Raw genomic sequence first — 16,701 nt, forward strand, 5'->3', positions numbered from 1 at the left:
TCGACTTCAACATGCTCGACTTTTGGATTGATGATTTCATAAAGATTTATTGCAAATTTACTGGAGATTTTAATTCCATTTGAATTAGGAGCTAATTAGTTGGTTTTATGTTGAGATTATTACATTTAGTTAGATCTCAATTTTACTTGAGATAGAAAAGATAATTTGCTTTAACATTGTTTACTTTTACAGAAAACTTATTATATTGCTATTTTGTTCTTTGATTATAATATTAGAAAATATTTGCTTTATATAATATTTCTTGCTCATCATGAAGGAGATAGTTTTGAATGTAGGAATTATTTGTATGTATTTGTATCTTGAGAAAAACTATATATAGATTTTTCTAGGAAGTTTAAGAAACTTGGTAGCGACATTAGAATATTAATATGACATTTAGATAAATATAAAATAATATCACCAATTTTTATGTCATTCAATAATAGCATTTGTTGACATTAACTAAAGTGTCAGAAATTTCAATGTGACATTTTATAAATGTCACAACTAAGTGTCTTAAATTTTGTTTTACCAACATTTAATCTAAATGTCAGAAAGTTTAAGTGACATTTCATAAATGTCGAAAAAATAAATGTCATATATCTCATATCAACATTTACTTAAATGTCAAAAATAAATGTCATATATATCATATCGACATTTACGTAAATGTCAAAAATAAATGTCATATATTTCATACCAACATTTACCTAATTATCAAAAATAAATGTCATATATATCTCATACTGACATTTACCTAAATGTCGAAAATAAATGTCATATATCTCATACTGACATTCACCTAAATGTCAAAAATAAATGTCATATATTTCTTATCGACATTCACATAAATGTCAAAAAATAAATGTCGTAATAATCTTACCAACATTTACATATATGTTGCAAAGTAAATGACGCAAATTCTTTTCAACATTTACCTAAATGTCACAAAATAAATGTCACAAATTCTTTCGACAATTACCTAAATGTCGAAAAAATTCCTGACACAAAAATTTACGACATTTGGTCCAAATGTAAAATAAATGTCGGTAAATAAATTTGTGACATTTAAACATCATAATACGACATTTAGAAAATGTCGTTGTAACTCCACTTTCTTGTAGTGCCATCATCTGCTCCATCCTAGCCTCAGACTCCTTAACAAAACGTAGCATCCAAGGTTTCATGTGCTGCAACAGAGTGGTCATCTAGGTCTCCAACTTCTGGACTCTAGCTAGAGGAACGACAGTGGACCCTGAAGAAGGAGTGGCTCAGGATGAGCTCTGGGCCTGGCTAGTGGTAGTCGAAAGTGGAGCCTGAGCATTTGTGGAAGTGGAAGGAACGACAATGTCATCAACCTGGATCTGCTACACATCAATGGCAAGATCAGTACCCAAAGGCGGTAGGTCAACCTATGGCTCCCTCCGTGGTGCAACAAGATTGGCATCATCTCGAATGAGGCAGATATCCATAGTCTTAATCGCCTCAAGCAACCTGTCACAATGCCAAATAGGCAATAAAGCCTCTATGTAGAGATGGAATATCAAACACGAGAAGGGCAGAGTAGTGGTGGTCCTGAAAGCCCTCTCATGGATCTCAACAATCAAAATGCGGGAGAAATCAAGCTCCAGTCCTGCCATAATAGCAGCAATCATCATGGACCGGTCCCAAGTGACAACATTGTCCGCCTGAGTAGGGGACAGTCTAGTACGAACCACAAACCAATAAAACTTCACTGTGAAGCTCAGAGTTGCCTTTCTGATAGGCAATGTCTTGTTCCTCACCCACTTTGTCTCCTCTCTATCCTCGGCTATGTGACGGGCCATCCACCTCAGTAATGCCTCACTCTGCTCAGCATCTCTCTGGAATGCCCCGCTCTGCACAATGCCCATATTGTAGTCATACTCCGATGTATTAATAGGCAGAGTGTGGATTAGGCCATAAATGAACCGGCGAATGGTGGCCTCTAAGATGTCAATCGGGATACTACACACCAATGTGGACTGAAGTGGAGGCTGGACCAATGGCTTAGCCCTCTTGGATATGGCATTGCGGACTGTGGCAGCATAGGAAGCATAAAACTCCCGACTCATCTCCTCTATGTAATTCCCTGGGCTCCATGCTATCCACTCACAATTGTGCCTCCGGAATAGCTCCTCAATAATGGGCACGGTATGGAAGTTGCCTGTAAGAACCCTACGCTCCTCAGTAACGGTCCTAGCCATCTTCCGGTGTTAATTGAGCATGGTGAGATTTTCATATAATTGGTACTGGCCCGTAATGCACCATCTATTTGGTTCAGCAGCATTAGGGACCGCTTCAACTCTGGGTGGTATGCGGGAATTAAGGGAAGATGTGGAAGAGCTGCTGGAACTGGAGTCGGAATGCGACTCAGAGACGGATTACGACTCTACTACAGATAAAGCCCGCTCCTCAGACTGGGGGGCAGTCACCTCGATCTCGTTGTTGGATGTAAGTATCTACCTAGCCCTGTTCCTCGTGGTCTATGGGGCAGTAGGGGAGCCTCTGGTGGTCTCCGGGATGTATTCATGATCGCTATCTTCATCAATCAGCCGGAGGGAAGGGGCGACTGATTTGGACTTGCCCCCTCTAGCATAGGTCGGAGCTTGTTTCTGAACCATATTACCTGTAGAATCTTAGTTAGTACCCAAAGAACACTAAAGGACCCATGAAATAATTTTAGAACAAGATTCGGACCTAGACAAAAACTCAAAAAAAATCAGGCAGTAGCTGAACTTGTGACCTACGGTGGGCACCTACGGTTCGTTAATGGAACGACGGCCCGTGGATCCCCTTGGTAGGTCAGAGTACCCATTTTTGGGTCTCTGATGTTTGAACCACGAAAGTGCAGAACGGTCTGTTGATAGAACGACAGACCGTAGTCCACACAGTGGTTTGTGACTTAACCAAATTTGTGTGTGCCACTGATCAACGGACTTCTACCTACGGTCTGTGGGTGGATGTCGTGGATCAGTGTTGTGCCAGACAATACACTTCAACTTTTATTCAACCCACAATTTCAACAATTATTCAATCAAACTAAGTCTAATCATGCATTTCAACATATTTTATTGGTAGTTCATCATCCTTAGGGTTGTGATTTCTTTCACATTCATACAAAAACACATTGAACAACCCTAAGTCAAAACTTCCAATTAGACCTATCAACCTATTTATTTGATTTAGATTATTACACACTCACGTACCGTCATTCCAAGGTTGTTTCTAAACTAAACTCAACATTTTAACAAGTAATTTAACAACCCAAGGTCAAGTGCAACTTTGTGACCTCATAATTTAAACAATGAACAAGGAATTCAAAGTTTATGGTGAAATAATTTACCTTACAAGTAATCAAAGTTGGTGAGTGTGTGAAACGAGTATGAACTCCTTAGACCAATGCTTCTAAGACCGAACTTGACGCCTAACCCGGACATCGACTGATTTGGTAGGGATGGAGTGGTTTAGGAGAGAAAATGGAAGATATGGGATTGGGAATTTGAATGGAATCAGTTTGGGATTGATTGGGGGTATATTTATGGATGAAAATAGGGTAATTGGAAGGTTACAAACGGTTGGGGGGAAGGGATGAAAGTGGGGAATGTTTTAAAAATAAAGTATTTTATTGATTTGGGGTCCGGGTTAGGTCAGGCAGAAACCCTAACTTGGACCCACGAGACCCTGTTGACGGTCTGTGGGTCGACCTATGATCCGTCGATGGGTTTCGTAGGTCAAGCTGACACTTAGAAAAAAATAGAAACTTACCTGGGATCTACGGATGCCATCCACGGTCCGTGGATTGACCAACGGACCGTCGATGGGACCCGTAGACTCTGCACAACTTTTTTTTGCAGATATAACATTTTCGTCCCTGCACACATAGGAACCATTAGGACTTTCTTTTTGCATTTTCTGAACACCTTTTTTAGACACGGACCCTATTCTATATCTTGCCAATACTAAACAGAAAAATAAACACCTATCTAAAGAGCTACAAAAAAAAACTTATATCAAAAAAGAAACTCCTATAGTTGGCTAGATTGTACATCTTGGGTTGCATCCCAAGCAGCGCTTGATTTAACATCGCGGCACGACGTAGACACCTTGATTACTCAGACTTCATCAAGATAATAAGCTTCTATCACTTAATGCACACTCTCAGATTTTCCCAAGTAGACTTTTATCCTCTGTCCGTTCACCTTGAACCTCGTTCTTTCCTTGTTCTCGAGCTCAACCGCTCCATGTGGAAATACTTGAGTTACTCTGAATGGCCCAGTCCACTTGGACTTAAGCTTGCCAGGAAACAAACGCAACCTTTGAATTGAATAGGAGCACCAGATCACCTACAACAAATTCACATTTTTCAATCTTTTAATCATGGTACTTTTTCATCTTCTCCTTGTACAAGGCTGAACTTTCATATGCTTTTAGGCGAAACTCATCAAGTTCATTCATATCATTCAGTAGTTGACTCGATGCGGCGCCCCAATCCAAATTCAACTTCTTTAGCACCCACATTGCTTTATGTTTTAGCTCTACAGGCATATGACATGACTTCCCATATACAAGTTGGTAGGGGGTATACCTATGGGAATCTTGAATGCGGTGCGATAGGCCCATAAGCATCACCAAGCCTTCTTGACCAATCAGTTCCGTTGGCGTTCACAGTCCTTGCAAGGATTTGCTTTATCTCTCTATTTGACACTTCAACTTGCCCACTAGACTGCGGATGATAAGGAGTGGCTACATTGTAACGAACCCCATATTTCTCCAGCAACGCCTTGAACAACTTGTTACAAAAGTGAGAATATCCATCGCTGATAATTTCCCTAGGTGTACCAAATGTGGAGAAGATATTATTTTTTAGGAATACGGTGACGCTCTTTCCCTCATTGTTTGAAAGCGCAATAGCCTCCACCCATTTTGATACATAGTCCACCGTAACAAGAATATACTTCATCCCATGTGAACTCATAAACGGACCCATGAAGTCAAGACCCCAAACATCGAAAAGCTCAATCAACAATATCAAGTTCTTAGGGAGTTCTTGCTTCTTTGAAATTTCTCCTTCTCGTTGGCAATGATCACAAGACTTGGAGAAATCATGAGCATCTTGGTGGATGGTAAGCCAGTAATACCCACACTGCAAGATCTTATGAGCAGTCCGAATACCACTATTGTGCCCACCAACAGGCGATGAATGACACTCCTCTAGTATACTCATCATCTCAACCTCGAGCACACAACGACGAATAATCCCATCAGCAAAAACACAAAACAAGTAAGGCTCATCCCAAAAGAACTTATTCACATCAAACATAAACTTTTTCCTTTGGTGAAATGAAAAATCCGATGGAACCAAATTGCTTGCCAAGTAGTTAGCAAAACCTGCTAACCAAAGGATAAGATCATAAGAAGCAGCCAATACATGTTCATTCGGGAATGCATTATTAATCTCAGCCCCATCTCCTAACTTGAGCATAACTTCCTCCTCCAATCTGGACAAATGGTCGGCAACCTGATTTTATATTCCCTTTCTATCCTTAACCTCAAAATCGAACTCTTGCAACAACAATACCTATCTAATCAACCTCAGTTTTGCATCCTTTTTAGCCATCAGATACCTCAATGCAAAATGGTCAGTATGCACTATGACCTTAGTACCAAGCAAGTAGGAACAAAATTTCTCAAATGCGAAAACCACAACAAGGATTTCCTATTCAGTCACAGTATAGTTCTTTTGAGCCACTTTTAGAGCTTTGCTGGCATAGTAAATTGGATGAAGAATCTTCTCTCGTCTCTGTCCCAATACCACACCAAGCGTCACCCCACTCACATCACACATCACTTCAAACGGTTGCCCCCAATCCGGTGAAATAATGATAGGTGCGGAGACTAACTTTGCTTTCAACTCTCCAAATGCTCTCAGACAAGTATCATCAAAATCAAACTTACACTCCTTTTCGAGTAGCTTGCACAATGGGTGTGCAAATTTTGAGAAATCTTTTATGAACCTCCGGTAGAAACCTGCATGCCCAAGAAAACTCCGAACACCTTTAACAGAGATGGGTGGTGGAAGCTTTTCTATTACCTCAACTTTGGCTCTATCAACCTCAATACCTTTCTACGAAATCTGATGACCCAGAACTATACCCTCTTTTACCATAAAGTGGCACTTTTCCCAACTCAACACAAGATTGCACTCTTCACATCATTTTAGTACTTTGGCCAGATGCATCAAACAACCATCAAATGAGTCACCTACCACCGAGAAATCATCCATAAATACCTCAATCGTGTCCTCCACCATATTTGAAAATATTGATATCATACATTGCTGAAAGGTCGTTAGAGCATTACACAACCCAAATGGCATCCTTTTGAAGGTGAAAGTCCCATAAGGTCAAGTGAATGTGGTTTTCTCTTGATCTTCCGATGCTATGGAGATTTGATTATACCCCGAATACCCATCTAGAAAACAATACCAACCCTTACCAGCGAGACGATCTAGCATCTGATCCATGAACGAATTGGTAAGTGGTCTTTTTCTGTCATGCATTTAGCTTGCGGTAGTCCATACATACTCTCCAACAAGTCACCGGCCTCATCGGAACAAGTTCATTTTTAGCATTAGGAACCACAATGATCCCTCCTTTCTTTGGCATACACTGAATAGGGCACACCCAACTACTATCATGAATGGAATATATGACTCCAACATCCAACCATTTAATGATCTCCTTTTTCACAACCTCTTGCATAGGGGGATTAAGTCTCCTTTGGTGCTCAATACTTGGCTTGCTGTCTGGCATGAGTTGGATTTTGTGAGAACAAATGCCAGGAGGAATCCCAATAATGTCCGCAATAGTCCATCCAAAAGCCCTCTTAAACCGTTTCAGTATCGATACCAAGGCCTCTATTTGCCCTTCATTCAAGTCAGCAACAATGATCACATGCAATGTGCTACCTTTCCCCAAGAATACATACCTCAAGTGGGATGGTAGAGCCTTGAGTTCTAGTTTTGGAGGCTCATAAATAGACGGTTTTGTAGGTGTTGATATCTAGCTCCAATCTTTTTGGTTTGGAACGGAACTCGAGCATATCAAGTGTGGCAACTAGCTCATCATATTCATCAATACCATCACTGTCAAAATTCATCTTCACCGTTGCTAGCGCATCAACACCTAACCTTTCCTCAATGGACACCTCAGATTTTTCCCGCACAATGTGATTCACCACGGATGCTGATTTAAGATCACTTTCATGTTTCATAGACCTACAAATGTTAAAAGTTACCTCCTCATTGTTTAATCGAAACTTTATCTTCCCTCTTTCCATATCAACCAACGCACGCCCAATAGCAAGAAATAGTCTACCTAAGATAATGGGAACCTCAAAATCGACCTCACAATCTAAGATCACAAAGTCCGTCGAAAAGATGAATGACTCTACTTTCACAAGGACATCTTGCAACACTCCAATGGGCCTCTTCACAGTTCTATCAGCCATAAGTAAATGCATCGCAGTCGGTTATGGAGCTCTTAAACCCAACTTCTTATAAATCGACAATGGCATCAGATTAATGTTGGCACCCAAATCACACAAAGCCTTCGCAAAGTGCAACATACCAATGGTACAAGTAATAGTGAAGGCTCCAGGATCCTCTTTCTTCTACTCAAGTGACCTAGTAGCAATAACACTACAATGTTGTAACCTTTCTTCATCCTCAAAACTGACAGCCCTCTTTTTGGTCACCAAGTCTTTCATTAATTTTGCATACCCATGCATTTGCTCTAAAGATTCTATCATTGGAACATTAATGGAAAGATGTTTCAACATAGTTATGAACCTACGGTATTTTCTTTCTTCGGTCTTTTTCACCAATCTCTGTGGGAATAGAGGTGGAGGTCTAGGCATGGGAACAACTTTTTGGGTCACCTCCGTTTCCTTCTCTGTAGCATCTTTCAACTCTCCAGTAACCTCAATCTTCTCCGCATCATTTTCTACCACTCTTTTAACCTCAGACGGAATGGGGGGGATCAATAGTATGCTCACCTCCGCGAGTAGTGACTGTCATACAATGCCCATCATTTTCGAATTCCGGATGGTGTTGCTAGGAAGTGTGTTAGGCTGACATGGGTTTACATTGGAGGACAACTAACTAAACTTCTGCTCAAGTTGCTTGATGGACACTGCATGGGCGTCAACTTTTTGACCGATTCCAGACAAGTCATTTCACATCTCTTTCACATTCACATTAGTTGCATCAAACCTCTTCATCATATTTTGCATCATATCCTCAATGCGTGACATACTACTACCACCCTCTCTATTACCAAATTCTTTATTACCAGGTGGAACATAGGGCCCAACTCTCTCATTCTTGTTGCCATAGTTGTTACGATTGTAGTTGTTATCACGATTGTAATTCCCATTCCGTACATAGTTTCCCTCATGGTTGTAGTTGCCATATTTCTGACCTTGGTTTCATTTACCTTGGCGCCAATTATCTGAGTTGGAACCTTGGGCATTGGTTCGGAAACCCCCCGTCTGATCATTAACCAAATATGCATCCTCCTCATAGTAACATTCCTCAACTGGTGGTGGTGGAGTTCTAGTTAAGTAGTTTACCGCATTCACTTTTTCTACACCTTCACTCATATGTTTTAATACCAAGCCCAGTTCTGTCCTCATTTGAGCCATCTCTTCACAAATATCATCATTGGATTGACTAGGTGCAATTTGGACTGCAAATGTGCTTCTACCATTATTCACCTTTCTAGTGCTCCATGCCTTATTATTTCGAGAAATCTTTTCTAGTTTTTCAGCGATCTATTCAAAAGTGCACTCACCATATGATCCTCCAGCAATAGTATCTAGCACAGCCTTTCCATTGTCATCATGTCCTCTGTAGAAGTACTCCTTCAGTGACTCATCATCTATGCGGTGATTCAGAACAATTCTTATGAATGCAGTGAACTTATCCCATGAACTGCTTACGGACTCTACAGGTAGTGCTACGAAATTATTCAGTTTATCCTTGTGATTTAACTTCTTAGACACCAGAAAATATTTTACCATGAACACCTTATGCAATTGGTCCCATGTATGAATCGAATTGTATGGAAGCTCAAAAAACCACATTGCAGCATCACCAGTCAATGGCAGATGGAAGACTCTCAAACCTATGACATTCATATCCAATTCTGGTCGTCCCATACAACTCTTACAGACACTTCTCAATTTAGCCATGTGACCATGTGGATCTTCCGAAGCTAGACCAGAAAACAACCCTCTTGTTGTAAGCATTTACATAAGGATGCTGGTTACCACAAATGTATGCCCTGGAGGTAGACGAGGAAGAACAATAGGCCCTTCTAATTCAATTGTATTGTAGTCAACCCTGTAGTTATCATGCAACCTCTGTGCTGGTGGATTCTACACCCTCTCTACATCTCCGATTAGATTACCACCATGAACTTGAGCGGGCACATTAACAACTCTAGGAGGCTGCAATTCATCTATATCCTCATGACCCTCTTTGATTAGATTATTGTGTACCCCTTGATTATTCATTCTCCTCAAAGTCTTACTCAATTCTGGATTGTAGGGGGTGAAAGGCTTGCCTCGACTCCGTGTACTTGGCATACACTAGAATAGAAACTTGTAAAAAATAAAAACAAAAGAAAAAATGTAAAATCAGGAAATACTTGACTAAAGTTCAATAATGTAGTTAAACTTAATCTAAAAGCCAAATTCCCCGGCAGCGGCGCCAAAATTTGATACGCTCAAATTACACCTCTATTAAAGAAGCATAAGCGATCGTTGTCAAATAAAGAACCCAACTTGTAGGTTAGGGTTGATCCCACGAAGAATATGGTTTAGACTTAAACTTAACTCACGATTGTGTCTTTTTAGTCAAACTATTTCTGAGAAATGTAAACAATGGGGTTTTTATAACTAAAGTAACAGATTGTTGATTTGAATCAATAAGTAACAAGTAAGCAAGATTAACAGTTTGAGAAATCAATATAAGATAGAAACTAGGGCATATATGTTCCCCACAAGCTCTTAATGCAGTAATCTTAATAATAGTAATCATTTCCTAATGTTAACATGCAAAGTTGGTAAGTTGGGTATCCCTAAGTGATTGGTCCTCCAAATAGGGGATTTCACCACGCACCTTAGTCCGGCTACGGGTGTATGCTTTACTAACCCTTACCTTTACCCCAGATTAGTCATCATATCAGTGTATGGCTTAGTTTTCACCCTCACTCCAATTGACATTAGACTATAGATAGCATCCACTAAATCTTTGTTGTTTAATCCTTTTCCATTCATTACCTCCTTGGTCCGGCAAGTAGGAACGAGGCGAGTTCTAACATTTGCAACCATTAAAAGACTTCTAAACGAAAGGATTAGCAATACATGCATAAACACTATTCAAAAATTACTTAATTATTATTCATACTTTGTTAATTGCTCGTGGTTCCCACAATCCTAGTTGTGGATTTAGCTACTCATGCTTGATGGTTCACAATTCATAATTAAGTTAAAAGAATTCATGAACTTACAATGAGAATAGATGAAAACCCAAATCTTCAATTGCAATTCAAAGTGAAAATTGTATAAACCAACTTTCGGAAATTAAATTGCTAAGTGTTTGCAAAAAAAATTCCCAAAGGACCAAAACTAAAAGTATACAATAATGTCTAACTCTCAAAATCGAGGATTACAACTCCTATTTATAGAAAACAAATCCTAACATAAACAAGAAACAAAATAAGGAAATAAAACTGCTCAGACGCGGCTTCTGTCGACGACACGACCTACGGACCGACCCACGGTTCGTAGGTCACCCTCTGTGGTCCAGTACTTGGAAAATAAATCATGTACTGGAACTTCAATTCTCTGATTTTGAATCGACGGATGTACAGGACGGCCCGTGGGTCAACCTACGATCCGTCGATCCCTCTGTGGTTCCACACTTTGTCAAACTTCCTTGATCTTTCACCTACATTTGCCCACATATGATTCGTGGATTGGACTACAGTCCGTCCTGTCAGTTCGTGGTTTGAGTACTGAAACTCAACTTCAAGACCAGGACCTATGACTGCCCATCCACGACACGTAATTGGACATACGGTCCGTGGTTGGCTCCGTTGGTGGCTACCTCTGCACTTTTACAGCTCTCATCTCCATCAACCGCATCCAAGCTTATTTCCCACAAGAATTACACACAAAACATTATTTCTAATAACAAAATGGCCCAAGACACACACAAACTCTAAGTGAAACGTATCAAAAATACCGTAAACTTATGGTATATCAGTCTCGATCACTGATCTCCTAGCTGAGGTCTATCAATAGCCGCCTGAAAATGTCATGTACTCAACAAAGAACAATCAAGTGCAGTATCAGTACACATCCACAGTGTACTGATAGGATCACGCGGCTATCCCAGTAAGCACAACATATACCAAAATCACAACAAGGTAAACATGACATGCACAAAATGTATACACAATTATCATTTCAAGAGCAATGTACAAATTCACATTCTCAATAACAAGTAAATATGACAATTCAATGGTCCTCTCATGGAACCCATATTCAAACTGTTAGTGTACCGGAACGTGGTACCCTATCCCAATTAGTGTGCCAGACGTGACACCCGATCCCATATATTCGCCGGAACGTGGCACCCAATCCAAGTTAGTGTGTCGGAACGTGACACCCGATCCATTCTACACAACCACAATCACAATCACAATCACACCCATATGTACATTCTCATAATTATACAATCAAGTGTTGAATCATGACATAAATTTATTCGTTCGCACTCATTTCATTAGGTTTGATCAACAATGCTTCATACTCATACAAACATGCATTACAATGAAGTAATCACCAACATTTATCATGCAAACAAGAAATCAAACCATCACCTACCTAAAAAACGAGCTTGAATCCCCTAAGGCACTTGAATCTCTCCTTTTCAGATTTTTTCCGCTTGTTCTGGGTCTACAAACAATTAATATACGCAAGGATCAACAATCAAAGGTCTAATTATCCGGATTATAACAAACTCAATAACCCAAGACCAAACCCATGATCCTAAGGTGTAGCTAGGGCTTTTTCCCACCATCAAATTCAATCCAAAACCCTTCCCCAATAATATTTAACCAAGAATCTACGTTCCATGGATCGAAAAATGGATTAGGGGAGTAAAATCCTTACCTTTAGCACCAAAAGTCGTGGAAAACTGTCAAGAAGTTGCATGTGGTCATCTCTTAACTCTCAAGAACGAAACTTGCAAAAAAATAACATTTTTGGGGTTTTCCCCAACTTAATTCGCGATTGAGCTGCTACGACGGACCCCATCCCACCACAGAGGCCCTGCCCTAGCGGGAATAATCCTGCCACAACGGCATACACGGAAACAATGAGTCGGAATTTGAGTTTCAAACCCCCATTTCACAACACACCTTATTAAATCAGGACGTTCAAAAACTACATGCTCACGCTAAGATCAGTTTCGGGAGTTTTACTCGCCCGAATTTGATTTCGTAAAGTCGTACGGGTTACGTCTTAGTTATCTATTCATGCACCCAAATTGATTATTGAATCTATCATTCATTATCAGATTTCCCTAGACTTCGTCTAACTCAGATTTCGTCCAAATCTGGACTAGGCTACAATAATTCAAGTCACTACTCACAAAAATTTTGGCCCAGATTCTTTTCCCATTGACTTTTCCATAACGATGGAAACAGGTCGTTACACATCATTTTGTAAAACAGATAAAATATTAAATAAAGTAATACGTCATATTTGGTCCTATTTTTATTTATTTTCTTATTTTTGTTATTTATTTTTTATTTATCTTTAAAAGAAAAATAGATTCTAAAAGAAATAGATAAAAAGGTAACAAAACTATCCCAATTCAACCTCCACAACTCCACGTCATGCACTAAAATCACCCACGTCTCCTTTGCCTCCACTCTTTAAACGGCATAATCTCTTTCAAAAAAACACACTTTTAGATATCGTTTCATCTTCCTTTAGTTTCAGAGAATCATTTTGCCTATTGAAAATTTACGTTATCAAGATGCGTGCATTCTTGAGATCTTTTGTGCAACATAATCTACGCAATTCTTAATTGCATTTTATAAGCTTAAAATATGATATTGAAATCCTATCTTTTCAAATATACATTATTTTAGTTTTAACGGTAGAAAAAAATCGTTATTAATAAATTATTTAGACATCTTTTCATAAAATCAAATGTTTTGAAATAAAGCTAAAGGTTTAGCAAGGTTCTACCAAGCATATTAAGAACTTTGAAAAATCTTGATGTTTAATTTTTCGTGATGAATATGATGTAATTGGTATTGATTTGGTTCAACTATTTCTAGCTTAAACTTTTTTTTTTTAATTATTATTATTATTATTATTATTATTATTTATTTACAATTAATTTATATTTAATTTTTGTTTCATATGTAAATAATGAATCTGCAGTTTAGATATAATGTATACAAATATCTCACAAATGCGAAATAAATATTTGAGAAATGAACAAGTACGATATAAAATCAAAATATTTGAAGGAGTTTTACCAAATCAAAATATAACCCATTTTTCACAAATTTATTTATTGTTATTTATTTTAATAGTTATTTATAACTAATATTGCATTTACCTTTTGTCACAGATCTAACTAAGGAATCTCAAGTTTGTATAGATATATTGCATATAAATATCTCTCAAATATAAAATAAATATTTGAGAAATGAACAAGAGATGAAGAGCCGAATTATATAAAGGAATTTTATATATTTCATCCGTCCAAGAAATAAAAATAAGCTTGAATGCACAAGAGTTCTTTTATTTCATCATTCATCATTTCTGAAGCACTGTTCAAATAAAAAACAATTATGTTATGTCGTGTGTGTGTGAGAGAGGGGGATGGGGGGTGGGGGGGAGAGAAGCTTTTTAAAAATTTGTATTCATTGTTTTTGAATATTCAAATTAAATTAATAAATAAAAATAAAAAGAAGATAGATTAGCTTCAATTGAAACATATGTGATTTAAAATTCTAACAATTCCTAATACAAGTACTTGATAACAAAAGAAGAAGAAGAAGATAATGGTAAAAAATTATCAAATGATAATATTTATATTAAATCATACTATTTATTTGATGGTAAGAAATTATCTCAACTTGATATCTACATTAAACAATGCTAATTATTTTGATTACGTTAAATTAAGAAGCAAATATATAATTAGTTAATATTTAGAGTTGAGAATCGTTTTTCATTTTTAAAACTAAAATTTGCATATTGAGTTAGTTTCTTTGAAAAGATACTTTTAGTCTTAAAAATAATTTGTGCTTAATTAAAAAAAAAATATTAAAAGTATTTTGGTACACCCAAAAGTATAAATATTTGGTAACACAAAAAAACATAATTATGTAAAAAGAGGAGAAAAAAATATCTTCAATATGTCCGTGTTGCGCGCGGTTAAAAAATAATAATATATATTTTTAAAATTCTTAATCAGATTCAAGAAATATTAAATTGAGGGGGAAAATTGATATTGTGGCTACAACTATGAGTAACAAACATTTTTTTTGGGATAAAAACAACAAATAATACTAATAAAGAAAAAAATTATATAAATGATTAAACTTTGATCCAGTACATTCTTAACAAAATTGCATTGTCAATATGGACGGAGAGATAAAGAACTAAAAAAAAAATTCCCTTTCGATTTTTTTAATTAAAGTAACTTTTTATATCTTTTATGCATTATTATAATTTTTCAATAAAGTAGCATCATCAATTTTATCCAACAAAATTTTCTTATATGTTTACAACTCCTTAAAACAACTTGCTTAGTTTAAGATTTTTAATTTTGAAGTATCACATATAGAAATTTTTAATATTTATATTTTAATATAATCTATTTTTCCATGATTATAAATTAAAGTAGATAATCTACACTTTACTCCTATTTTATACTTTTCTTGTCTTTATATCGTTAAAAAAATTAGAGATGAAAGATGAATCAACAAAAATGAATTAAGGAAAAGGAGGAAATTTAAAAAATGAAAAAGAAAAGACACAAATTAAAAAGTTTTAACAGAAGCTAAAAAGAAAGAAAGAATTAATTAACTCCTTTTTTGCCCCTCTAATTTCTCTCTTTTTTCTTTTATCATCTATTCTCTACCTCTAATTCTTTTTTATTAAGACTAACACTCTGTTTGGATCATTGTTACCCATTGTTTCATAATGTATTGTATTGTATTGTACTCTATTGTATTGTACTGTATGATAGATACAATGTTTGGCTAAAGTGTATTGTTTGTTGTTGTTTAATAACATTTTTATTGTTTGGTTTGACTGTATCGTACTGATATTGTAATTTATTAATTTACTAAAATATCCTTAATTATTCTAGGGTAGGAAGTTTGACTATAATTAAATAATATAGGGTAAAGGGTAAAAAAGTATTATGAAATATTACATAAGGATATAATTAAAAAAAGAAATTAAGTAACAATGGGAACACACCAAATCAGTTGTTCCATAAAATGGGTGTTTCGTTGTTACGTAACAACGAAATTTAACAATCAATATAATACATTTTAAGTAACAATCAAAACAAACATTGTAGATATGGTAACGATACAATACAATGGGTAACAATGATCCAAACAGAGTGTAAGATTATTTTTTTTTATTTTGACAATTAAGAAATAAAGAAAGATATATGTAATTTCTTTTATTTTTTTCCTTTTCTTTTTTTTCTTCTCCTCCTAATTTGTCACTATGATAAACTCTTCCGTTTCTTCTTTCAATTTGGTTGTATAATTATTCTGAAGAAATCCATACAGAAATATATTATGTAGTTTACATCCTATCTCATATAATTAAACACATAATCTATGCAATTTAATTACATCTGAAACATATTTGTTTCGCCTTCTTTTATATTTTCGTCCACTTTTCTCAATATAAAAAAAGGAAGAGAATTTTTCAAAAACAATAAAGAGATGATGATACAAATTAAAATGTTTTTACAGATTATGCAAAAAAAAAAGAGAAATAAAGTAACTATTTTTTTTTTCTAGTTCCTCCGTCACATTTGTTATAAATTAGACGGAAAAAAGGAAGAAAAAGATTACGAAAATTCTTTTCTTTTTGTTGCTCTTTTGTTCTCCCCGTAACTTGTTGCTTTCTCCAATCTTCATACTAAGGCAAACTTCTTCTTTTTTAATTTGCTTTTGTAATAAAATTTGAATACATTTTTAAAATATATTTCTCATATAATTAAATATATAAATCTATACAATTTATATACTCCCTCCGTCCACTATTGTTTATCAGGATAAGATCATGCACAACCTTTAAGGAAAATTTAATATAAGGTGCAATTTGACTAATATAACCATACTATTAATCATTATTAAAATGGTTTGTATTTTTTTAAAACTGTATAAACAACTTTTTTCACATTAAAGTAGTCTTGTAACTGTAAAATGGTCAATACCTTTTGAAATCAGTAGTTATGTAATTATTAAGGACATAATTGGAAAAAAAGTAACTAATTGTTTCTTGATTGTTTTAATTGACAATTAATTTTGGATAGTTATCTTTAGTATACCT

This window comes from Solanum verrucosum, unplaced genomic scaffold (genome assembly GCF_900185275.1).
Source record: "Solanum verrucosum unplaced genomic scaffold, falcon-dt-bn FXZP01000069.1, whole genome shotgun sequence".
Lineage (NCBI taxonomy): Eukaryota > Viridiplantae > Streptophyta > Magnoliopsida > Solanales > Solanaceae > Solanum > Solanum verrucosum.